Source organism: Tripterygium wilfordii, chromosome 10, assembly GCF_013401445.1.
Source record: "Tripterygium wilfordii isolate XIE 37 chromosome 10, ASM1340144v1, whole genome shotgun sequence".
In the NCBI taxonomy this organism is placed as follows: domain Eukaryota; kingdom Viridiplantae; phylum Streptophyta; class Magnoliopsida; order Celastrales; family Celastraceae; genus Tripterygium; species Tripterygium wilfordii.
In genome coordinates, this window is record NC_052241.1 from 7,231,878 (window position 1) to 7,252,835 (window position 20,958).

General features: G+C 44.9%; 51 non-coding genes across 51 annotated transcripts; all 51 read right to left on the minus strand.

Annotated features, from left to right (window-relative positions):
* Positions 1-2,824: 2,824 nt before the first annotated feature.
* On the minus strand, positions 2,825-2,943 carry LOC120008203. The gene has a single exon (XR_005470376.1). It is a non-coding gene; the product is annotated as a 5S ribosomal RNA (ribosomal RNA).
* A 237-nt stretch (positions 2,944-3,180) lies between these two features.
* Positions 3,181-3,299, minus strand: LOC120008176. Its single transcript, XR_005470349.1, has one exon. It is a non-coding gene; the product is annotated as a 5S ribosomal RNA (ribosomal RNA).
* A 237-nt stretch (positions 3,300-3,536) lies between these two features.
* On the minus strand, positions 3,537-3,655 carry LOC120008363. The gene has a single exon (XR_005470481.1). It is a non-coding gene; the product is annotated as a 5S ribosomal RNA (ribosomal RNA).
* Positions 3,656-3,892: 237 nt separating this feature from the next.
* LOC120008140 lies at positions 3,893-4,011 on the minus strand. The gene has a single exon (XR_005470313.1). It is a non-coding gene; the product is annotated as a 5S ribosomal RNA (ribosomal RNA).
* Positions 4,012-4,248: 237 nt separating this feature from the next.
* LOC120008168 lies at positions 4,249-4,367 on the minus strand. The gene has a single exon (XR_005470341.1). It is a non-coding gene; the product is annotated as a 5S ribosomal RNA (ribosomal RNA).
* Positions 4,368-4,604: 237 nt separating this feature from the next.
* On the minus strand, positions 4,605-4,722 carry LOC120008169. The gene has a single exon (XR_005470342.1). It is a non-coding gene; the product is annotated as a 5S ribosomal RNA (ribosomal RNA).
* A 237-nt stretch (positions 4,723-4,959) lies between these two features.
* LOC120008178 lies at positions 4,960-5,078 on the minus strand. Its single transcript, XR_005470351.1, has one exon. It is a non-coding gene; the product is annotated as a 5S ribosomal RNA (ribosomal RNA).
* Positions 5,079-5,315: 237 nt separating this feature from the next.
* Positions 5,316-5,434, minus strand: LOC120008367. Its single transcript, XR_005470484.1, has one exon. It is a non-coding gene; the product is annotated as a 5S ribosomal RNA (ribosomal RNA).
* A 237-nt stretch (positions 5,435-5,671) lies between these two features.
* LOC120008172 lies at positions 5,672-5,790 on the minus strand. Its single transcript, XR_005470345.1, has one exon. It is a non-coding gene; the product is annotated as a 5S ribosomal RNA (ribosomal RNA).
* Positions 5,791-6,026: 236 nt separating this feature from the next.
* On the minus strand, positions 6,027-6,145 carry LOC120008179. The gene has a single exon (XR_005470352.1). It is a non-coding gene; the product is annotated as a 5S ribosomal RNA (ribosomal RNA).
* Positions 6,146-6,383: 238 nt separating this feature from the next.
* Positions 6,384-6,502, minus strand: LOC120008250. The gene has a single exon (XR_005470409.1). It is a non-coding gene; the product is annotated as a 5S ribosomal RNA (ribosomal RNA).
* A 237-nt stretch (positions 6,503-6,739) lies between these two features.
* On the minus strand, positions 6,740-6,858 carry LOC120008368. Its single transcript, XR_005470485.1, has one exon. It is a non-coding gene; the product is annotated as a 5S ribosomal RNA (ribosomal RNA).
* A 238-nt stretch (positions 6,859-7,096) lies between these two features.
* On the minus strand, positions 7,097-7,214 carry LOC120008207. The gene has a single exon (XR_005470380.1). It is a non-coding gene; the product is annotated as a 5S ribosomal RNA (ribosomal RNA).
* Positions 7,215-7,452: 238 nt separating this feature from the next.
* LOC120008195 lies at positions 7,453-7,570 on the minus strand. The gene has a single exon (XR_005470368.1). It is a non-coding gene; the product is annotated as a 5S ribosomal RNA (ribosomal RNA).
* Positions 7,571-7,808: 238 nt separating this feature from the next.
* LOC120008374 lies at positions 7,809-7,927 on the minus strand. Its single transcript, XR_005470491.1, has one exon. It is a non-coding gene; the product is annotated as a 5S ribosomal RNA (ribosomal RNA).
* A 237-nt stretch (positions 7,928-8,164) lies between these two features.
* LOC120008139 lies at positions 8,165-8,283 on the minus strand. Its single transcript, XR_005470312.1, has one exon. It is a non-coding gene; the product is annotated as a 5S ribosomal RNA (ribosomal RNA).
* Positions 8,284-8,521: 238 nt separating this feature from the next.
* LOC120008183 lies at positions 8,522-8,639 on the minus strand. Its single transcript, XR_005470356.1, has one exon. It is a non-coding gene; the product is annotated as a 5S ribosomal RNA (ribosomal RNA).
* Positions 8,640-8,876: 237 nt separating this feature from the next.
* Positions 8,877-8,995, minus strand: LOC120008148. The gene has a single exon (XR_005470321.1). It is a non-coding gene; the product is annotated as a 5S ribosomal RNA (ribosomal RNA).
* A 237-nt stretch (positions 8,996-9,232) lies between these two features.
* Positions 9,233-9,351, minus strand: LOC120008153. The gene has a single exon (XR_005470326.1). It is a non-coding gene; the product is annotated as a 5S ribosomal RNA (ribosomal RNA).
* Positions 9,352-9,588: 237 nt separating this feature from the next.
* LOC120008150 lies at positions 9,589-9,707 on the minus strand. The gene has a single exon (XR_005470323.1). It is a non-coding gene; the product is annotated as a 5S ribosomal RNA (ribosomal RNA).
* A 237-nt stretch (positions 9,708-9,944) lies between these two features.
* LOC120008377 lies at positions 9,945-10,063 on the minus strand. The gene has a single exon (XR_005470494.1). It is a non-coding gene; the product is annotated as a 5S ribosomal RNA (ribosomal RNA).
* Positions 10,064-10,301: 238 nt separating this feature from the next.
* LOC120008204 lies at positions 10,302-10,420 on the minus strand. The gene has a single exon (XR_005470377.1). It is a non-coding gene; the product is annotated as a 5S ribosomal RNA (ribosomal RNA).
* A 237-nt stretch (positions 10,421-10,657) lies between these two features.
* On the minus strand, positions 10,658-10,776 carry LOC120008149. Its single transcript, XR_005470322.1, has one exon. It is a non-coding gene; the product is annotated as a 5S ribosomal RNA (ribosomal RNA).
* Positions 10,777-11,013: 237 nt separating this feature from the next.
* LOC120008154 lies at positions 11,014-11,132 on the minus strand. The gene has a single exon (XR_005470327.1). It is a non-coding gene; the product is annotated as a 5S ribosomal RNA (ribosomal RNA).
* Positions 11,133-11,369: 237 nt separating this feature from the next.
* LOC120008376 lies at positions 11,370-11,488 on the minus strand. Its single transcript, XR_005470493.1, has one exon. It is a non-coding gene; the product is annotated as a 5S ribosomal RNA (ribosomal RNA).
* Positions 11,489-11,725: 237 nt separating this feature from the next.
* On the minus strand, positions 11,726-11,844 carry LOC120008159. The gene has a single exon (XR_005470332.1). It is a non-coding gene; the product is annotated as a 5S ribosomal RNA (ribosomal RNA).
* A 237-nt stretch (positions 11,845-12,081) lies between these two features.
* LOC120008196 lies at positions 12,082-12,199 on the minus strand. Its single transcript, XR_005470369.1, has one exon. It is a non-coding gene; the product is annotated as a 5S ribosomal RNA (ribosomal RNA).
* Positions 12,200-12,435: 236 nt separating this feature from the next.
* Positions 12,436-12,554, minus strand: LOC120008349. The gene has a single exon (XR_005470467.1). It is a non-coding gene; the product is annotated as a 5S ribosomal RNA (ribosomal RNA).
* A 237-nt stretch (positions 12,555-12,791) lies between these two features.
* Positions 12,792-12,910, minus strand: LOC120008141. Its single transcript, XR_005470314.1, has one exon. It is a non-coding gene; the product is annotated as a 5S ribosomal RNA (ribosomal RNA).
* Positions 12,911-13,148: 238 nt separating this feature from the next.
* LOC120008234 lies at positions 13,149-13,266 on the minus strand. Its single transcript, XR_005470406.1, has one exon. It is a non-coding gene; the product is annotated as a 5S ribosomal RNA (ribosomal RNA).
* A 238-nt stretch (positions 13,267-13,504) lies between these two features.
* LOC120008373 lies at positions 13,505-13,623 on the minus strand. Its single transcript, XR_005470490.1, has one exon. It is a non-coding gene; the product is annotated as a 5S ribosomal RNA (ribosomal RNA).
* A 237-nt stretch (positions 13,624-13,860) lies between these two features.
* LOC120008360 lies at positions 13,861-13,979 on the minus strand. Its single transcript, XR_005470478.1, has one exon. It is a non-coding gene; the product is annotated as a 5S ribosomal RNA (ribosomal RNA).
* Positions 13,980-14,217: 238 nt separating this feature from the next.
* LOC120008184 lies at positions 14,218-14,335 on the minus strand. The gene has a single exon (XR_005470357.1). It is a non-coding gene; the product is annotated as a 5S ribosomal RNA (ribosomal RNA).
* A 238-nt stretch (positions 14,336-14,573) lies between these two features.
* Positions 14,574-14,692, minus strand: LOC120008372. The gene has a single exon (XR_005470489.1). It is a non-coding gene; the product is annotated as a 5S ribosomal RNA (ribosomal RNA).
* A 238-nt stretch (positions 14,693-14,930) lies between these two features.
* LOC120008361 lies at positions 14,931-15,049 on the minus strand. The gene has a single exon (XR_005470479.1). It is a non-coding gene; the product is annotated as a 5S ribosomal RNA (ribosomal RNA).
* Positions 15,050-15,286: 237 nt separating this feature from the next.
* On the minus strand, positions 15,287-15,405 carry LOC120008142. The gene has a single exon (XR_005470315.1). It is a non-coding gene; the product is annotated as a 5S ribosomal RNA (ribosomal RNA).
* A 238-nt stretch (positions 15,406-15,643) lies between these two features.
* On the minus strand, positions 15,644-15,761 carry LOC120008197. The gene has a single exon (XR_005470370.1). It is a non-coding gene; the product is annotated as a 5S ribosomal RNA (ribosomal RNA).
* Positions 15,762-15,999: 238 nt separating this feature from the next.
* LOC120008369 lies at positions 16,000-16,118 on the minus strand. Its single transcript, XR_005470486.1, has one exon. It is a non-coding gene; the product is annotated as a 5S ribosomal RNA (ribosomal RNA).
* Positions 16,119-16,355: 237 nt separating this feature from the next.
* On the minus strand, positions 16,356-16,474 carry LOC120008171. Its single transcript, XR_005470344.1, has one exon. It is a non-coding gene; the product is annotated as a 5S ribosomal RNA (ribosomal RNA).
* A 238-nt stretch (positions 16,475-16,712) lies between these two features.
* LOC120008144 lies at positions 16,713-16,831 on the minus strand. Its single transcript, XR_005470317.1, has one exon. It is a non-coding gene; the product is annotated as a 5S ribosomal RNA (ribosomal RNA).
* A 238-nt stretch (positions 16,832-17,069) lies between these two features.
* Positions 17,070-17,188, minus strand: LOC120008155. Its single transcript, XR_005470328.1, has one exon. It is a non-coding gene; the product is annotated as a 5S ribosomal RNA (ribosomal RNA).
* Positions 17,189-17,425: 237 nt separating this feature from the next.
* Positions 17,426-17,544, minus strand: LOC120008143. The gene has a single exon (XR_005470316.1). It is a non-coding gene; the product is annotated as a 5S ribosomal RNA (ribosomal RNA).
* Positions 17,545-17,782: 238 nt separating this feature from the next.
* On the minus strand, positions 17,783-17,901 carry LOC120008151. Its single transcript, XR_005470324.1, has one exon. It is a non-coding gene; the product is annotated as a 5S ribosomal RNA (ribosomal RNA).
* A 238-nt stretch (positions 17,902-18,139) lies between these two features.
* On the minus strand, positions 18,140-18,258 carry LOC120008366. The gene has a single exon (XR_005470483.1). It is a non-coding gene; the product is annotated as a 5S ribosomal RNA (ribosomal RNA).
* A 237-nt stretch (positions 18,259-18,495) lies between these two features.
* Positions 18,496-18,614, minus strand: LOC120008157. The gene has a single exon (XR_005470330.1). It is a non-coding gene; the product is annotated as a 5S ribosomal RNA (ribosomal RNA).
* Positions 18,615-18,851: 237 nt separating this feature from the next.
* LOC120008166 lies at positions 18,852-18,970 on the minus strand. Its single transcript, XR_005470339.1, has one exon. It is a non-coding gene; the product is annotated as a 5S ribosomal RNA (ribosomal RNA).
* Positions 18,971-19,207: 237 nt separating this feature from the next.
* On the minus strand, positions 19,208-19,326 carry LOC120008162. Its single transcript, XR_005470335.1, has one exon. It is a non-coding gene; the product is annotated as a 5S ribosomal RNA (ribosomal RNA).
* Positions 19,327-19,564: 238 nt separating this feature from the next.
* Positions 19,565-19,683, minus strand: LOC120008170. Its single transcript, XR_005470343.1, has one exon. It is a non-coding gene; the product is annotated as a 5S ribosomal RNA (ribosomal RNA).
* A 238-nt stretch (positions 19,684-19,921) lies between these two features.
* LOC120008362 lies at positions 19,922-20,040 on the minus strand. The gene has a single exon (XR_005470480.1). It is a non-coding gene; the product is annotated as a 5S ribosomal RNA (ribosomal RNA).
* Positions 20,041-20,278: 238 nt separating this feature from the next.
* LOC120008371 lies at positions 20,279-20,397 on the minus strand. Its single transcript, XR_005470488.1, has one exon. It is a non-coding gene; the product is annotated as a 5S ribosomal RNA (ribosomal RNA).
* A 238-nt stretch (positions 20,398-20,635) lies between these two features.
* LOC120008370 lies at positions 20,636-20,754 on the minus strand. The gene has a single exon (XR_005470487.1). It is a non-coding gene; the product is annotated as a 5S ribosomal RNA (ribosomal RNA).
* Between the last annotated feature and the right edge of the window lie 204 nt (positions 20,755-20,958).

Consider the following 20,958-nt stretch of genomic DNA (forward strand, 5'->3'; position numbering starts at 1 on the left):
TGAACAAATTTATTTAGTTCCTTCCAATGCGATGATGAGACATAAATTGTTTAGGTCTAAAATTAGTTTGTTAGTGAAGAGAATTTTCACTAGAATTGAGCTTGAATTACAATTTTTATATATGGGCCAATGTTAACATGATATGTTGATTGAGAAAGAAGTATGTTTAGACTTGATATAGACTTGTATAATTACCCTTGTGAGTTTTGAGCCTATATGATTGATACATTATGCATATCAATCCAATTTCTTTCTTGTGTGCTCTCATGATTATATGTTTCTCTAGAACTTGCTTTAAACCTTTTTGAGACTATATTGATACATGTGATGACATGAATATGATTGAGGCATTAGGATGATACCTCTATAGCCAAATTGCCTATACCCTAATGTATTTATCCACTAGAAAGGCCTTTGAGCCTAAATAAGCCTTTTTATTCATGAAACTTATCTACTTACCCTTTAACCCGAAAAACAATTACTTACCTAATTCTAAGGAATTAGTAGAGCATACCATGAGATTTTTCAAGTGATGATGGTGTTTAGTATGTTGAGTTTGATGATGAAAAGGATTAAGTGTGGGGGAGTTCTTGTTTATTTTGGGATGTTTTTTGGTGAAGAATAAATGTGATGTCGAACACATGTGTATTAATGTGTCGAAAAGAAAAAGAAGAAGAAAAATATGTAGTATGATTCGACATTGTTATGAAAAAAAAAAGAATAAAAAAAAGAGAAAAAAAAAGTTTATGTGCATGGTGAAAGAAATCTTGAAGTTGTGAAGAATTGGTGGAGTAATAAATATTGAGAATGAAGATATGGGCCAACAAGATGATATATGCCCTAATTTTTGTGTGCTCTATTAATTCTTTAGAAATTTTATGATTTCCTATACCACTTTTTCTTTTTACCTTCACCCTTGGCCCCATTACAACCTTGAATAAAGACCTCTTGATTCATGAAGTTCCATGTTTTTGGTAGTGTAGAATGGGTGGAAAAGCAAGCATATGGTAGGACTGTTTTCATGAGATTAATTGAGTGCAAACACTTTACTACCACTAAATTGAGTGAATCTTGAGAGAATTCCTTGTGAGAAGTTGAAATTGAGTTTGAATGTGCGCTATTTCGATTGAGATATGTTATGTTGATATTGGCTTAATTCTAAATCATATATATTTGAGCATGATTCTTTGTGAAATTCTTTAGCTAATGACTAGTTTATAAGACATCTTTGGTACTTGAGCGAGATTGGAAGGACTATTTTAAATGTTTGTGGGTGTCGTTCTGGTAAACCCTCACGAGACTATAACTCGTCCACTAGGGACACCTAGGGGTTTAAAGGTTTGTGTCACATGCTGAGTGCCACCGCGATTCCTGCGAAAGTGAGTTAGGTTTTTAATTTTAATTTTATTTTTGTTTTACTCGAGGACGATCAAAAGCTAAGTGTGGGGGTATTTGATCATACTATATTTTACATATTTTTTGTACCTCAATTTACACTTATTTTTGTCTCTATTTATGGGAATGGACATGAATATTGCATAATTTATCTTTGGTTTGGTTTGTAGGTTAATTTGCACAAGATGGTGAAAAAAAAAGTATTTCTTGGACCTATGATTTAAGGCCAACAGAGAAGCCCACAAATTCAAGGGTTATTTCAAGTCCAATCCTAATCAAACAAGAACAAAGGACATTATAAGGTTTCCTAAAAAGAAGAATAAGAAGAAAATCAAAAGAAGACAAATTAATCAAGGAAAGTGAATCTTGGAAGGTTTTGAAGAGTGAAAGAGGTGGGGCCACCACTTGACAATAGGAAGAAAGAAGGAAGGCAAAATGAAGTTTTGGTGTGAAGGACTTTGAAGGAAATATTTTGGCAAGAAAAAAAAAGGAAGCAAGGAAAACCGAATCAGATTGAGAGAAGGAAATCAGAGAATGATTTGGAATTGGCATTGATTGAAGGAAGCTTTTGTCACTATAAAAGGGAGTCCTCTAGCATAATAGAAGACACGAATTTGGAGAGCCACATTCTCTAGCTTTTGCTCTTGTTCTTCTCTCTAGCTTTTCTCTTTGTTCTTGTTCTTGATTCATGGTGTTCCCATATTTAGTTTCCTTGTTTTCTTATAACATGAGTAGCTAAACTTCTTTGCTAGGGCTTGATGTAGCCTAGTATGATTATTGCAAGTACTTCAATTAATTGAATGCATAATTTTGGTTCATGATTCTTGTCTTTAATTTCTATGCTTATAATCTATTGTTTGTTTGGTTGATTGGCCACCAATTGAATGTTCAATTAGATTCATCTAGCTAGGACTAAGGAACGAACCGAATTCACGTGTCTTAGTGGAACTGAAATTAGGGAAATCAATTGTCGACTGCCATGAACAAGGTTTAGGGGATTGATTGGTTGTTATAGTTCTTTAGATCGTAATGAGTTGTTAGCATTGGGTTAAAAACTGCGAACCGAACAGGATTAATCCATTGTTAATAATATTTGTTGGCACCGCGAACGAACGAACCAACATATTTAAGAAAGAATCAACCGTTGAATCGGAACCATAATTGTGTGTTTGTTAATTGGATGCTTGTGATAGGATTACTAGGTGAAATCATTGCCCTAGTGTTCTTCTCTTATTGGATACAAATCTGAGATTTATTTCTTTGTTTTTATTTTATTTTATTACATCAATCATTCTTCCTTTTTCCCCAAATCTCAATCATTCATCACGTTAGGTACATTAATTAGATTAACTAGTCTCCGTGGGATCGACCTCGTACTTGCATACACTGTACTATTCGTAGACTCTTGTGCACTTGCGAGAATTATTACATCATGCAACACGAGGACTTCCCAGGTGGTCACCCATCCTAGTACTACTCTCGCCCAAGCACGTTTAAATTCGGAGTTCTGATGGGATCCGGTGCATTACTGCTGGTATGATCGCACCCGAAATTGCTTCTCAACGTTTATGTTTATAAACTCTTCCTTCCGCGCAAGCTTGCACGCGCGCTGCGTTCCTTTCCGCTATCCCTTTTTTCTCGAATTGTATTTATTTCGCGCGTCTTTTCGAGAACTATGCGCTTACAAACTACACGATGTCCACCCACAAAAAAAATACGAAAGTTGGAGGAGGAGGAGAAGAATATGAGAGATCGAAGTGACGATCGAGGAAAAAAAAGGTGAGAGGGGTGCAACACGAGAACTTCCCAGGAGGTCACCCATCCTAGTACTACTCTTGCCCAAGCACGTTTAACTTCGGAGTTCTGATGGGATCCGATGCATTAGTGCTAGTATGATCGCGCCCGAAATTGTTTCTCAACGTTTATGTTTATAAACTCTTCCTTCCGCACAAGCTTGCACGCGCGCTGCGTTCCTTTCCGCTATCCCTTTTTTCTCGAATTGTATTTATTTCGCGCGTCTTTTAAAGAACTATGCGCTTGCAAACTACACGATGTCCACCCACAAAAAAAATACGAAAGTTGGAGGAGGAGGAGAAGAATATGAGAGATCGAAGTGACGATCGAGGAAAAAAAAGGTGGGAGGGGTGCAACACGAGGACTTCCCAGGAGGTCACCCATCCTAGTACTACTCTCGCCCAAGCACGTTTAACTTCGGAGGTCTGATGGGATCCGGTGCATTAGTGCTGGTATGATCGCACCCGAAATTGTTTCTCAACGTTTATGTTTATATACTCCTCCTTCCGCACAAGCTTGCACGCCCGCTGCGTTCCTTTCCGCTATCCCTTTTTTCTCGAATTGTATTTATTTCGTGCGTCTTTTCGAGAACTATGCGCTTGCAAACTACACGATGTCCACCCACAAAAAAAATACGAAAGTTGGAGGAGGAGGAGAAGAGTATGGGAGATCGAAGTGACGATCGAGGAAAAAAAAAGTGGGAGGGGTGCAACACGAGGACTTCCAAGGAGGTCACCCATCCTAGTACTACTCTCGCCCAAGCACGTTTAACTTCAGAGTTCTGATGGGATCCGGTGCATTAGTGCTGGTATGATCGCACCCGAAATTGTTTCTCAACGTTTATGTTTATAAACTTTTCCTTCCGCACAACCTTGCACGAGCGCTGCGTTCCTTTCCGCTATCCCTTTTTTCTCAAATTGTATTTATTTCGCGCGTCTTTTCGAGAACTATGCACTTGCAAACTACACGATGTCCACCCACAAAAAAAATACGAAAGTTGGAGGAGGAGGGGAAGAATATGAGAGATCGAAGTGACGATCGAGGAAAAAAAAGGTGGGAGGGGTGCAACACGAGGACTTCCGAGGAGGTCACCTATCCTAGTACTACTCTCGCCCAAGCACGTTTAACTTCGGAGTTCTGATGGGATCCGGTGCATTAGTGCTGGAATGATCGCACCCGAAAATGTTTCTCAACGTTTATGTTTGTAAACTCTTCCTTCCGCACAAGCTTGCACGCGCGCTGCGTTCCTTTCCGCTATCCCTTTTTTCTCGAATTGTATTTATTTCGCGCTTCTTTTCGAGAACTATGCGCTTGCAAACTACACGATGTCCACCCACAAAAAAAATACGAAAGTTGGAGGACGAGGAGAAGAATATGAGACATCGAAGTGACGATCGAGGAAAAAAAAGGTGGGAGGGGTGCAACACGAGGACTTCCCAGGAGGTCACCTATCCAGTACTACTCTCGCCCAAGCACGTTTAACTTCGGAGTTCTGATGGGATCCGGTGCATTAGTGCTGGTATGATCGCACCCGAAATTGTTTCTCAACGTTTATGTTTATAAACTCTTCCTTCCGCACAAGCTTGCATGCGCGCAGCGTTCCTTTCCGCTATCCCTTTTTTCTCGAATTGTATTTATTTCGCGCGTCTTTTCGGGAACTATGCGCTTGCAAACTACACGATGTCCACCCACAAAAAAAATACGAAAGTTGGAGGAGGAGGAGAAGAATATGAGAGATCGAAGTGACGATCGAGGAAAAAAAAGGTGGGAGGGGTGCAACACGAGGACTTCCCAAGAGGTCACCCATCCTAGTACTACTCTCGCCCAAGCACGTTTAACTTCGGAGGTCTGATAGGATTCGGTGCATTAGTGCTGGTATGATCGCACCCGAAATTGTTTCTCAACGTTTATGTTTATAAACTCTTCCTTCCGCACAAGCTTGCACGCGCGCTGCGTTCCTTTCCGCTATCCCTTTTTTCTCGAATTGTATTTATTTCGCGCGTCTTTTCGGGAACTATGCGCTTGCAAACTACACGATGTCCACCCACAAAAAAAATACGAAAGTTGGAGGAGGAGGAGAAGAATATGAGAGATCGAAGTGACGATCGAGGAAAAAAAAGGTGGGAGGGGTGCAACACGAGGACTTCCCAGGAGGTCACCCACCCTAGTACTACTCTCGCCCAAGCACGTTTAACTTCGGAGTTCTGATGGAATCCGGTGCATTAGTGCTGGTATGATCGCACCCGAAAATGTTTCTCTACGTTTATGTTTATAAACTCTTCCTTCCGCACAAGCTTGCACGCGCGCTGCGTTCCTTTCCGCTATCCCTTTTTTCTCGAATTGTATTTATTTCGCGCTTCTTTTCGAGAACTATGCGCTTACAAACTACACGATGTCCACCCACAAAAAAAATACGAAAGTTGGAGGAGGAGGAGAAGAATATGAGAGATTGAAGTGACGATCGAGGAAAAAAAAGGTGGGAGGGGTGCAACACAAGGACTTCCCAGGAGGTCACCCATCCTAGTACTACTCTCGCCCAAGCACGTTTAACTTCGGAGTTCTGATAGGATCCGGTGCATTAGTGCTGGAATGAGCGCACCCAAAAATGTTTCTCAACGTTTATGTTTATAAACTCTTCGTTCCGCACAAGCTTGCACGCGCGTTGCGTTCCTGCCGCTATCCCTTTTTTCTCGAATTGTATTTATTTCGCGCTTCTTTTCGAGAACTATGCGCTTGCAAACTACACGATGTCCACTCACAAAAAAAATACGAAAGTTGGAGGAGGAGGAGAAGAATATGAGAGATCGAAGTGACGATCGAGGAAAAAAAAGGTGGGAGGGGTGCAACACGAGGACTTCCCAAGAGGTCACCCATCCTAGTACTACTCTCGCCCAAGCACGTTTAACTTCGGAGGTCTGATAGGATTCGGTGCATTAGTGCTGGTATGATCGCACCCGAAATTGTTTCTCAACGTTTATGTTTATAAACTCTTCCTTCCGCACAAGCTTGCACGCGCGCTGCGTTCCTTTCCGCTATACCTTTTTTCTCGAATTGTATTTATTTCGCGCGTCTTTTCGGGAACTATGCGCTTGCAAACTACACGATGTCCACCCACAAAAAAAAATACGAAAGTTGGAGGAGGAGGAGAAGAATATGAGAGATCGAAGTGACGATCGAGGAAAAAAAAGGTGGGAGGGGTGCAACACGAGGACTTCCCAGGAGGTCACCCATCCTAGTACTACTCTCGCCCAAGCACGTTTAACTTCGGAGTTCTGATGGGATCCGGTGCATTAGTGCTGGTATGATCGCACCCGAAATTGTTTCTCAACGTTTATGTTTATAAACTCTTCCTTCCGCACAAGCTTGCACGCGCGCTGCGTTCCTTTCCGCTATCCCTTTTTTCTCGAATTGTATTTATTTCGCGCTTGTTTCCGAGAACTATGCGCATGCAAACTACACGATGTCTACCCACAAAAAAAAGACGAAAGTTGGAGGAGGAGGAGAAGAATATGAGAGATCGAAGTGACGATCGAGGAAAAAAAAGGTGGGAGGGGTGCAACACGAGGACTTCCCAGGAGGTCACCCATCCTAATACTACTCTCGCCCTAGCACGTTTAACTTCGGAGTTCTGATGGGATCCGGTGCATTAGTGCTGGTATGATCGCACCCGAAATTGTTTCTCAACGTTTATGTTTATAAACTCTTCCTTCCGCACAAGCTTGCACGCGCGCTGCGTTCCTTTCCGCTATCCCTTTTTTCTCGAATTGTATTTATTTCGCGCTTCTTTCCGAGAACTATGCGCTTGCAAACTACACGATGTCCACCCACAAAAAAAAATACGAAAGTTGGAGGAGAAGGAGAAGAATATGAGAGATCGAAGTGACGATCGAGGAAAAAAAAGGTGGGAGGGGTGCAACACGAGGACTTCCCAGCAAGTCACCCATCCTAGTACTACTCTCGCCCAAGCCATTTAACTTCGGAGTTCTGATGGGATCCGGTGCATTAGTGCTGGTAGGATCGCACCCGAAGTTGTTTCTCAACGTTTATGTTTATAAACTCTTCCTTCCGCACAAGCTTGCACGCGCGCTGCTTTCCTTTCCGCTATCCCTTTTTTCTCGAATTGTATTTATTTCGCGCTTCTTTCCGAGAACTATGCGCTTGCAAACTACACGATGTCCACCCACAAAAAAAAATACGAAAGTTGGAGGAGAAGGAGAAGAATATGAGAGATCGAAGTGACGATCGAGGAAAAAAAAGGTGGGAGGGGTGCAACACGAGGACTTCCCAGCAGGTCACCCATCCTAGTACTACTCTCGCCCAAGCCATTTAACTTCGGAGTTCTGATGGGATCCGGTGCATTAGTGCTGGTAGGATCGCACCCGAAGTTGTTTCTCAACGTTTATGTTTATAAACTCTTCCTTCCGCACAAGCTTGCACGAGCGCTGCGTTCCTTTCCGCTATCCCTTTTTTCTCGAATTGTATTTATTTCGCGCTTCTTTCCGAGAACAATGCGCTTGCAAACTACACGACGTCCATCCACAAAAAAAAATACGAAAGTTGGAGGAGGAGGAGAAGAATATGAGAGATCGAAGTGACGATCGAGGAAAAAAAAGGTGGGAGGGGTGCAACACGAGGACTTCCCAGGAGGTCACCCATCCTAGTACTACTCTCGCCCAAGCTCGTTTAACTTCGGAGTTCTGATGGGATCCGGTGCATTAGTGCTGGTATGATCGCACCCGAAATTGTTTCTCAACGTTTATGTTTATAAACTCTTCCTTCCGCACAAGCTTGCACGCGCGCTGCGTTCCTTTCCGCTATCCCTTTTTTCTCGAATTGTATTTATTTCGCGCTTCTTTCCGAGAACTATGCGCTTGCAAACTACACGATGTCCACCCACAAAAAAAATACGAAAGTTGGAGGAGGAGGAGAAGAATATGAGAGATCGAAGTGACGATCGAGGAAAAAAAAGGTGGGAGGGGTGCAACACGAGGACTTCCCAGGAGGTCACCCATCCTAATACTACTCTCGCCCAAGCACGTTTAACTTCGGAGTTCTAATGGGATCCGGTGCAATAGTGCTGGTATGATCGCACCCGAAATTGTTTCTCAACGTTTATGTTTATAAACTCTTCCTTCCGCACAAGCTTGCACGCGCGCTGCGTTCCTTTCCGCTATCCCTTTTTTCTCAAATTGTATTTATTTCGCGCTTCTTTCCGAGAACTATGCGCTTGCAAACTACACGATGTCCACCCACAAAAAAAAATACGAAAGTTGGAGGAGAAGGAGAAGAATATGAGAGATCGAAGTGACGATCGAGGAAAAAAAAGGTGGGAGGGGTGCAACACGAGGACTTCCCAGCAGGTCACCCATCCTAGTACTACTCTCGCCCAAGCCATTTAACTTCGGAGTTCTGATGGGATCCGGTGCATTAGTGCTGGTATGATCGCACCCGAAGTTGTTTCTCAACGTTTATGTTTATAAACTCTTCCTTCCGCACAAGCTTGCACGCGCGCTGCGTTCCTTTCCGCTATCCCTTTTTTCTCGAATTGTATTTATTTCGCGCGTCTTTTCGGGAACTATGCGCTTGCAAACTACACGATGTCCACCCACAAAAAAAATACTAAAGTTGGAGGAGGAGGAGAAGAATATGAGATATCGAAGTAACGTTCGAGGAAAAAAAAGGTGGGAGGGGTGCAACACGAGGACTTCCCAGGAGGTCACCCATCCTAGTACTACTCTCGCCCAAGCACGTTTAACTTCGGAGTTCTGATGGGATCCGGTGCATTAGTTCTGGTGTGATCGCACCCGAAAATGTTTCTCAACGTTTATGTTTATAAACTCTTCCTTCCGCACAAGCTTGCACGCGCGCTGCGTTCCTTTCTGCTATCCCTTTTTTCTCGAATTATATTTATTTCGCGCTTCTTTTCGAGAACTATGCGCTTGCAAACTACACGATGTCCACCCACAAAAAAAATACGAAACTTGGAGGACGAGGAGAAGAATATGAGAGATCGAAGTGACGATCGAGGAAAAAAAAGGTGGGAGGGGTGCAACACGAGGACTTCCCAGGAGGTCACCCATCCTAGTACTACTCTCGCCCAAGCACGTTTAACTTCAGAGTTCTGATGGGATCCGGTGCATTAGTGCTGGTATGATGGCACCCGAAAATGTTTCTCAACGTTTATGTCTATAAACTCTTCCTTCCGCACAAGGTTGCACGCGCGCTGCGTTCCTTTCCGCTATCCCTTTTTTCTCGAATTGTATTTATTTCGCGCTTCTTTTCGAGAACTATGCGCTTACAAACTACACGATGTCCACCCACAAAAAAAATACGAAAGTTGGAGGAGGAGGAGAAGAATATGAGAGATCGAAGTGACGATCGAGGAAAAAAAAGGTGAGAGGGGTGCAACACGAGGACTTCCCAGCAGGTCACCCATCCTAGTATTACTCTCGCCCAAGCACGTTTAACTTCGGAGTTCTGATGGGATCCGGTGCATTAGTGCTGGTATGATCGCACCCGAAATTGTTTCTCAACGTTTATGTTTATAAACTCTTCCTTCCGCACAAGCTTGCACGCGCGCTGCGTTCCTTTCTGCTATCCCTTTTTTCTCGAATTGTATTTATTTCGCGCTTCTTTCCGAGAACTATGCGCTTGCAAACTACACGATGTCTACCCACAAAAAAAATACGAAAGTTGGAGGAGGAGGAGAAGAATATGAGAGATCGAAGTGACGATCGAGGAAAAAAAAGGTGGGAGGGGTGCAACACGAGGACTTCCCAGGAGGTCACCCATCCTAGTACTACACTCGCCCAAGCACGTTTAACTTCGGAGTTCTGATGGGATCCGGTGCATTAGTGCTGGTATGATCGCACCGGAAATTGTTTCTCAACGTTTATGTTTATAAACTCTTCCTTCCGCACAAGCTTGCACGCGCGCTGCGTTCCTTTCCGCTATCCCTTTTTTCTCGAATTGTATTTATTTCGCGCTTCTTTCCGAGAACTATGCGCTTGCAAACTACACGATGTCCACCCACAAAAAAAAATACGAAAGTTGGAGGAGAAGGAGAAGAATATGAGAGATCGAAGTGACGATCGAGGAAAAAAAAGGTGGGAGGGGTGCAACACGAGGACTTCCCAGGCAGGTCACCCATCCTAGTACTACTCTCGCCCAAGCCATTTAACTTCGGAGTTCTGATGGGATCCGGTGCATTAGTGCTGGTATGATCGCACCCGAAGTTGTTTCTCAACGTTTATGTTTATAAACTCTTCCTTCCGCACAAGCTTGCACGCGCGCTGCGTTCCTTTCCGCTATCCCTTTTTTCTCGAATTGTATTTATTTCGCGCGTCTTTTCGGGAACTATGCGCTTGCAAACTACACGATGTCCACCCACAAAAAAAATACTAAAGTTGGAGGAGGAGGAGAAGAATATGAGAGATCGAAGTAACGTTCGAGGAAAAAAAAGGTGGGAGGGGTGCAACACGAGGACTTCCCAGGAGGTCACCCATCCTAGTACTACTCTCGCCCAAGCACGTTTAACTTCGGAGTTCTGATGGGATCCGGTGCATTAGTTCTGGTGTGATCGCACCCGAAAATGTTTCTCAACGTTTATGTTTATAAACTCTTCCTTCCGCACAAGCTTGCACGCGCGCTGCGTTCCTTTCTGCTATCCCTTTTTTCTCGAATTATATTTATTTCGCGCTTCTTTTCGAGAACTATGCGCTTGCAAACTACACGATGTCCACCCACAAAAAAAATACGAAACTTGGAGGACGAGGAGAAGAATATGAGAGATCGAAGTGACGATCGAGGAAAAAAAAGGTGGGAGGGGTGCAACACGAGGACTTCCCAGGAGGTCACCCATCCTAGTACTACTCTCGCCCAAGCACGTTTAACTTCAGAGTTCTGATGGGATCCGGTGCATTAGTGCTGGTATGATGGCACCCGAAAATGTTTCTCAACGTTTATGTCTATAAACTCTTCCTTCCGCACAAGGTTGCACGCGCGCTGCGTTCCTTTCCGCTATCCCTTTTTTCTCGAATTGTATTTATTTCGCGCTTCTTTTCGAGAACTATGCGCTTACAAACTACACGATGTCCACCCACAAAAAAAATACGAAAGTTGGAGGAGGAGGAGAAGAATATGAGAGATCGAAGTGACGATCGAGGAAAAAAAAGGTGAGAGGGGTGCAACACGAGGACTTCCCAGGAGGTCCCCCATCCTAGTATTACTCTCGCCCAAGCACGTTTAACTTCGGAGTTCTGATGGGATCCGGTGCATTAGTGCTGGTATGATCGCACCCGAAATTGTTTCTCAACGTTTATGTTTATAAACTCTTCCTTCCGCACAAGCTTGCACGCGCGCTGCGTTCCTTTCTGCTATCCCTTTTTTCTCGAATTGTATTTATTTCGCGCTTCTTTCCGAGAACTATGCGCTTGCAAACTACACGATGTCTACCCACAAAAAAAATACGAAAGTTGGAGGAGGAGGAGAAGAATATGAGAGATCGAAGTGACGATCGAGGAAAAAAAAGGTGGGAGGGGTGCAACACGAGGACTTCCCAGGAGGTCACCCATCCTAATACTACACTCGCCCAAGCACGTTTAACTTCGGAGTTCTGATGGGATCCGGTGCATTAGTGCTGGTATGATCGCACCGGAAATTGTTTCTCAACGTTTATGTTTATAAACTCTTCCTTCCGCACAAGCTTGCACGCGCGCTGCGTTCCTTTCCGCTATCCCTTTTTTCTCGAATTGTATTTATTTCGCGCTTCTTTCCGAGAACTATGCGCTTGCAAACTACACGATGTCCACCCACAAAAAAAATACGAAAGTTGGAGGAGAAGGAGAAGAATATGAGAGATCGAAGTGACGATCGAGGAAAAAAAAGGTGGGAGGGGTGCAACACGAGGACTTCCCAGCAGGTCACCCATCCTAGTACTACTCTCGCCCAAGCCATTTAACTTCGGAGTTCTGATGGGATCCGGTGCATTAGTGCTGGTAGGATCGCACCCGAAGTTGTTTCTCAACGTTTATGTTTATAAACTCTTCCTTCCGCACAAGCTTGCACGCGCGCTGCGTTCCTTTCCGCTATCCCTTTTTCTCGAATTGTATTTATTTCGCGCGTCTTTTCGGGAACTATGCGCTTGCAAACTACACGATGTCCACCCACAAAAAAAATACTAAAGTTGGAGGAGGAGGAGAAGAATATGAGATATCGAAGTAACGTTCGAGGAAAAAAAAGGTGGGAGGGGTGCAACACGAGGACTTCCCAGGAGGTCACCCATCCTAGTACTACTCTCGCCCAAGCACGTTTAACTTCGGAGTTCTGATGGGATCCGGTGCATTAGTGCTGGTATGATCGCACCCGAAATTGTTTCTCAACGTTTATGTTTATAAACTCTTCCTTCCGCACAAGCTTGCACGCGCGCTGCGTTCCTTTCTGCTATCCCTTTTTTCTCGAATTGTATTTATTTCGCGCTTCTTTTCGAGAACTATGCGCTTACAAACTACACGATGTCCACCCACAAAAAAAATACGAAAGTTGGAGGAGGAGGAGAAGAATATGAGAGATCGAAGTGACGATCGAGGAAAAAAAAGGTGAGAGGGGTGCAACACGAGGACTTCCCAGGAGGTCACCCATCTTAGTACTACTCTCGCCCAAGCACATTTAACTTCGGAGTTCTGATGGGATCTGGTGCATTAGTGCTGGTATGATCGCACCCGAAATTGTTTCTCAACGTTTATGTTTATAAACTTTTCCTTCCGCACAAGCTTGCACGCGCGCTGCGTTCCTTTCTGCTATCCCTTTTTTCTCGAATTGTATTTATTTCGCGCTTCTTTCCGAGAACTATGCGCTTGCAAACTACACGATGTCCACCCACAAAAAAAAATACGAAAGTTGGAGGAGGAGGAGAAGAATATGAGAGATCGAAGTGACGATCGAGGAAAAAAAAGGTGGGAGGGGTGCCACACGAGGACTTCCCAGCAGGTCACCCATCCTAGTACTACTCTCTCCCAAGCCATTTAACTTCGGAGTTCTGATGGGATCCGGTGCATTAGTGCTGGTAGGATCGCACCCGAAGTTGTTTCTCAACGTTTATGTTTATAAACTCTTCCTTCCGCACAAGCTTGCACGCGCGCTGCGTTCCTTTCCGCTATCCCTTTTTTCTCGAATTGTATTTATTTCGCGCTTCTTTCCGAGAACAATGCGCTTGCAAACTACACGATGTCCATCCACAAAAAAAAATACGAAAGTTGGAGGAGGAGGAGAAGAATATGAGATATCGAAGTAACGTTCGAGGAAAAAAAAGGTGGGAGGGGTGCAACACGAGGACTTCCCAGGAGGTCACCCATCCTAGTACTACTCTCGCCCAAGCACGTTTAACTTCGGAGTTCTGATGGGATCCGGTGCATTAGTTCTGGTATGATCGCACCCGAAAATGTTTCTCAACGTTTATCTTTATAAACTCTTCCTTCCGCACAAGCTTGCACGCGCGCTGCGTTCCTTTCCGCTATCCCTTTTTTCTCGAATTATATTTATTTCGCGCTTCTTTTCGAGAACTATGCGCTTGCAAACTACACGATGTCCACCCACAAAAAAAATACGAAACTTGGAGGAGGAGGAGAAGAATATGAGAGATCGAAGTGACGATCGAGGAAAAAAAAGGTGGGAGGGGTGCAACACGAGGACTTCCCAGGAGGTCACCCATCCTAGTACTACTCTCGCCCAAGCACGTTTAACTTCGGAGTTCTGATGGGATCCGGTGCATTAGTGCTGGTATGATCGCACCCGAAATTGTTTCTCAACGTTTGTGTTTATAAACTCTTCCTTCAGCACAAGCTTGCACGCGCGCTGCGTTCCTTTCTGCTATCCCTTTTTTCTCGAATTGTATTTATTTCGCGCTTCTTTCCGAGAACTATGCGCTTGCAAACTACACGATGTCCACCCACAAAAAAAAATACGAAAGTTGGAGGAGAAGGAGAAGAATATGAGAGATCGAAGTGACGATCGAGGAAAAAAAAGGTGGGAGGGGTGCAACACGAGGACTTCCCAGCAGGTCACCCATCCTAGTACTACTCTCGCCCAAGCCATTTAACTTCGGAGTTCTGATGGGATCCGGTGCATTAGTGCTGGTATGATCGCACCCGAAGTTGTTTCTCAACGTTTATGTTTATAAACTCTTCCTTCCGCACAAGCTTGCACGCGCGCTGCGTTCCTTTCCGCTATCCCTTTTTTCTCGAATTGTATTTATTTCGCGCTTCTTTTCGAGAACAATGCGCTTGCAAACTACACGATGTCCATCCACAAAAAAAAATACGAAAGTTGGAGGAGGAGGAGAAGAATATGAGAGATCGAAGTGACGATCGAGGCAAAAAAAGGTGGGAGGGGTGCAACACGAGGACTTCCCAGGAGGTCACCCATCCTAGTACTACTCTCGCCCAAGCACGTTTAACTTCGGAGTTCTGATGGGATCCGGTGCATTAGTGCTGGTATGATCGCACCCGAATTCGTTTCTCAACGTTTATGTTTATAAACTCTTCCTTCCGCACAAGCTTGCACGCGCGCTGCGTTCCTTTCCGCTATCCCTTTTTTCTCGAATTGTATTTATTTCGCGCTTCTTTCCGAGAACTATGCGCTTGCAAACTACACGATGTCCACCCACAAAAAAAAATACGAAAGTTGGAGGAGGAGGAGAAGAATATGAGAGATCGAAGTGACGATCGAGGAAAAAACAGGTGGGAGGGGTGCAACACGAGGACTTCCCAAGAGGTCACCCATCCTAGTACTACTCTCGCCCAAGCACGTTTAACTTCGGAGTTCTGATGGGATCCGGTGCATTAGTGCTGGTATGATCGCACCCGAAATTGTTTCTCAACGTTTATGTTTATAAACTCTTCCTTCCGCACAAGCTTGCACGCGCGCTGCGTTCCTTTCCGCTATCCCTTTTTTCTCGAATTGTATTTATTTCGCGCTTGTTTCCGAGAACTATGCGCTTGCAAACTACACGATGTCTACCCACAAAAAAAATACGAAAGTTGGAGGAGGAGGAGAAGAATATGAGAGATCGAAGTGACGATCGAGGAAAAAAAAGGTGGGAGGGGTGCAACACGAGGACTTCCCAGGAGGTCACCCATACTAATACTACTCTCGCCCAAGCACGTTTAACTTCGGAGTTCTGATGGGATCCGGTGCATTAGTGCTGGTATGATCGCACCCGAAATTGTTTCTCAACGTTTATGTTTATAAACTCTTCCTTCCGCACAAGCTTGCACGCGCGCTGCGTTCCTTTCCGCTATCCCTTTTTTCTCGAATTGTATTTATTTCGCGCTTCTTTCCGAGAACTATGCGCTTGCAAACTACACGATGTCCACCCACAAAAAAAAATACGAAAGTTGGAGGAGAAGGAGAAGAATATGAGAGATCGAAGTGACGATCGAGGAAAAAAAAGGTGGGAGGGGTGCAACACGAGGACTTCCCAGCAGGTCACCCATCCTAGTACTACTCTCGCCCAAGCCATTTAACTTCGGAGTTCTGATGGGATCCGGTGCATTAGTGCTGGTAGGATCGCACCCGAAGTTGTTTCTCAACGTTTATGTTTATAAACTCTTCCTTCCGCACAAGCTTGCACGCGCGCTGCGTTCCTTTCCGCTATCCCTTTTTTCTCGAATTGTATTTATTTCGCGCTTCTTTCCGAGAACAATGCGCTTGCAAACTACACGATGTCCATCCACAAAAAAAAATACGAAAGTTGGAGGAGGAGGAGAAGAATATGAGAGATCGAAGTGACGATCGAGGAAAAAAAAGGTGGGAGGGGTGCAACACGAGGACTTCCCAGGAGGTCACCCATCCTAGTACTACTCTCGCCCAAGCACGTTTAACTTCGGAATTCTGATGGGATCCGGTGCATTAGTGCTGGTATGATCGCACCCGAATTTGTTTCTCAACGTTTATGTTTATAAACTCTTCCTTCCGCACAAGCTTGCACGCGCGCTGCGTTCCTTTCCGCTATCCCTTTTTTCTCGAATTGTATTTATTTCGCGCTTCTTTCCGAGAACTATGCGCTTGCAAACTACACGATGTCCACCCACAAAAAAAATACGAAAGTTGGAGGAGGAGGAGAAGAATATGAGAGATCGAAGTGACGATCAAGGAAAAAAAAGGTGGGAGGGGTGCAACAAGAGGACTTCCCAGGAGGTCACCCATCCTAGTACTACTCTCGCCCAAGCACGTTTAACTTCGGAGTTCTGATGGGATCCGGTGCATTAGTGCTGGTACGACCGCACCCGAAATTGTTTGTCAACGTTTATGTTTATAAACTCTTCCTTCCGCACAAGCTTGCACGCGCGCTGCGTTCCTTTCCGCTATCCCTTTTTTCTCGAATTGTATTTATTTCGCGCTTCTTTCCGAGAACTATGCGCTTGCAAACTACACGATGTCTACCCACAAAAAAAATACGAAAGTTGGAGGAGGAGGAGAAGAATATGAGAGATCGAAGTGACGATCGAGGAAAAAAAAGGTGAGGAGGGGTGCAACACGAGGACTTCCCAGGAGGTCACCCATCCTAGTACTACTCTCGCCCAAGCACGTTTAACTTCGGAGTTCTGATGGGATCCGGTGCATTAGTGCTGGTATGATCGCACCCGAAATTGTTTCTCAACGTTTATGTTTATAAACTCTTCCTTCCGCACAAGCTTGCACGCGCGCTGCGTTCCTTTCCGCTATCCCTTTTTTCTCGAATTGTATTTATTTCGCGCTTCTTTCCGAGAACTATGCGCTTGCAAACTACACGATGTCCACCCACAAAAAAAAATACGAAAGTTGGAGGAGGAGGAGAAGAATATGAGAGATCGAAGTGACGATCGAGGAAAAAAAAGGTGGGAGGGGTGCAACACGAGGACTTCCCAGGAGGTCACCCATCCTAGTACTACTCTCGCCCAAGCACGTTTAACTTCGGAGTTCTGATGGGATCCGGTGCATTAGTGCTGGTATGATCGCACCCGAAGTTGTTTCTCAACGTTTATGTTTATAAACTCTTCCTTCCGCACAAGCTTGCACGCACGCTGCGTTCCTTTCCGCTATCCCTTTTTTCTCGAATTGTATTTATTTCGCGCTTCTTTCCGAGAACTATGCGCTTGCAAACTACACGATGTCTACCCACAAAAAAAATACGAAAGTTGGAGGAGGAGGAGAAGAATATGAGAGATCGAAGTGACGATCGAGGAAAAAAAAGGTGGGAGGGGTGCAACACGAGGACTTCCCAGGAGGTCACCCATACTAATACTACTCTCGCCCAAGCACGTTTAACTTCGGAGTTCTGATGGGATCCGGTGCATTAGTGCTGGTATGATCGCACCCGAAATTGTTTCTCAACGTTTATGTTTATAAACTCTTCCTTCCGCACAAGCTTGCACGCGCGCTGCGTTCCTTTCCGCTATCCCTTTTTTCTCGAATTGTATTTATTTCGCGCTTCTTTCCGAGAACTATGCGCTTGCAAACTACACGATGTCCACCCACAAAAAAAAATACGAAAGTTGGAGGAGGAGGAGAAGAATATGAGAGATCGAAGTGACGATCGAGGAAAAAAAAGGTGGGAGGGGTGCAACACGAGGACTTCCCAGGAGGTCACCCATCCTAGTACTACTCTCGCCCAAGCACGTTTAACTTCGAAGTTCTGATGGGATCCGGTGCATTAGTGCTGGTAGGATCGCACCCGAAGTTGTTTCTCAACGTTTATGTTTATAAACTCTTCCTTCCGCACAAGCTTGCACGCGCGCTGCGTTCCTTTCCGCTATCCCTTTTTTCTCGAATTGTATTTATTTCGCGCTTCTTTCCGAGAACAATGCGCTTGCAAACTACACGATGTCCATCCACAAAAAAAAATACGAAAGTTGGAGGAGGAGGAGAAGAATATGAGAGATCGAAGTGACGATCGAGGAAAAAAAAGGTGGGAGGGGTGCAACACGAGGACTTCCCAGGAGGTCATCCATCCTAGTACTACTCTCGCCCAAGCACGTTTAACTTCGGAGTTCTGATGGGATCCGGTGCATTAGTGCTGGTATGATCGCACCCGAATTTGTTTCTCAACGTTTATGTTTATAAACTCTTCCTTCCGCACAAGCTTGCACGCGCGCTGCGTTCCTTTCCGCTATCCCTTTTTTCTCGAATTGTATTTATTTCGCGCTTCTTTCTGAGAACTATGCGCTTGCAAACTACACGATGTCCACCCACAAAAAAAATACGAAAGTTGGAGGAGGAGGAGAAGAATATGAGAGATCGAAGTGACGATCAAGGAAAAAAAAGGTGGGAGGGGTGCAACACGAGGACTTCCCAGGAGGTCACCCAACCTAGTACTACTCTCGCCTAAGCACGTTTAACTTCGGAGTTCTGATGGGATCCAGTGCATTAGTGCTGGTATGATCGCACCCGAAATTGTTTCTCAACGTTTATGTTTATAAACTCTTCCTTCCGCACAAGCTTGCACGCGCGCTGCGTTCTTTTCCGCTATCCCTTTTTTCTCGAATTGTATTTATTTCGCGCTTCTTTCCGAGAACTATGCGCTTGCAAACTACACGATGTCCACCCACAAAAAAAATACGAAAGTTGGAGGAGGAGGAGAAGAATATGAGAGATCGAAGTGACGATCGAGGAAAAAAAAGGTGGGAGGGGTGCAACACGAGGACTTCCCAGGAGGTCACCCATCCTAGTACTACTCTCGCCCAAGCACGTTTAACTTCGGAGTTCTGATGGGATCCGGTGCATTAGTGCTGGTATGATCGCACCCGAAATTGTTTCTCAACGTTTATGTTTATAAACTCTTCCTTCCGCACAAGCTTGCACGCGCGCTGCGTTCTTTTCTGCTATCCCTTTTTTCTCGAATTGTATTTATTTCGCGCTTCTTTCCGAGAACTATGCGCTTACAAACTACACGATGTCCACCCACAAAAAAAAATACGAAAGTTGGAGGAGGAGGAGAGAATATGAGAGATCGAAGTGACGATCGAGGAAAAAAAAGGTGGGAGGGGTGCAACACGAGGACTTCCCAGCAGGTCACCCATCCTAGTACTACTCTCGCCCAAGCACGTTTAACTTCGAAGTTCTGATGGGATCCGGTGCATTAGTGCTGGTAGGATCGCACCCGAAGTTGTTTCTCAACGTTTATGTTTATAAACTCTTCCTTCCGCACAAGCTTGCACGCGCGCTGCGTTCCTTTCCGCTATCCCTTTTTTCTCGAATTGTATTTATTTCGCGCTTCTTTCCGAGAACAATGCGCTTGCAAACTACACGACGTCCATCCACAAAAAAAAATACGAAAGTTGGAGGAGGAGGAGAAGAATATGAGAGATCGAAGTGACGATCGAGGAAAAAAAAGGTGGGAGGGGTGCAACACGAGGACTTCCCAGGAGGTCACCCATCCTAGTACTACTCTCGCCCGAGCGCGTTTAACTTCGGAGTTCTGATGGGATCCGGTGCATTAGTGCTGGTATGATCGGACCCGAAATTGTTTCTCAACGTTTATGTTTATAAACTCTTCCTTCCGCACAAGCTTGTACGCGCGCTGCGTTCCTTTCCGCTATCCCTTTTTTCTCGAATTGTATTTATTTCGCGCTTCTTTCCGAGAACAATGCGCTTGCATACTACACGATGTCCATCCACAAAAAAAAATACGAAAGTTGGAGGAGGAGGAGAAGAATATGAGAGATCGAAGTGACGATCGAGGAAAAAAAAGGTGGGAGGGGTGCAACACGAGGACTTCCCAGGAGGTCACCCATCCTAGTACTACTCTCGCCCAAGCACGTTTGACTTCGGAGTTCTGATGGGATCCGGTGCATTAGTGCTGGTATGATCGCACCCGAGTTTGTTTCTCAACGTTTATGTTTATAAACTCTTCCTTCCGCACAAGCTTGCACGCGCGCTGCGTTCCTTTCCGCTATCCCTTTTTTCTCGAATTGTATTTATTTCGCGCTTCTTTCTGAGAACTATGCGCTTGCAAACTACACGATGTCCACCCACAAAAAAAAATACGAAAGTTGCAGGAGGAGGAGAAGAATATGAGAGATCGAAGTGACGATCAAGGAAAAAAAAGGTGGGAGGGGTGCAACACGAGGACTTCCCAGGAGGTCACCCATCCTAGTACTACTCTCGCCCAAGCACGTTTAACTTCAGAGTTCTGATGGGATCCGGTGCATAAGTGCTGGTATGATCGCACCCGAAATTGTTTCTCAACGTTTATGTTTATAAACTCTTCCTTCCGCACAAGCTTGCACGCGCGCTGCGTTCCTTTCCGCTATCCCTTTTTTCTCGAATTGTATTTATTTCGCGCTTCTTTCCGAGAACTATGCGCTTGCAAACTACACGATGTCCACCCACAAAAAAAAATACGAAAGTTGGAGGAGGAGGAGAAGAATATGAGAGATCGAAGTGACGATCGAGGAAAAAAAAGGTGGGAGGGGTGCAACACGAGGACTTCCCAGGAGGTCACCCATCCTAGTACTACTCTCGCCCAAGCGCGTTTAACTTCGGAGTTCTGATGGGATCCGGTGCATTAGTGCTGGTATGATCGCACCCGAAATTGTTTCTCAACGTTTATGTTTATAAACTCTTCCTTCCGCACAAGCTTGCACGCGCGCTGCGTTCCTTTCCGCTATCCCTTTTTTCTCGAATTGTATTTATTTCGCGCTTCTTTCCGAGAACTATGCGCTTGCAAACTACACGATGTCCACCCACAAAAAAAAATACGCAAGTTGGAGGAGGAGAAGAATATGAGAGAAA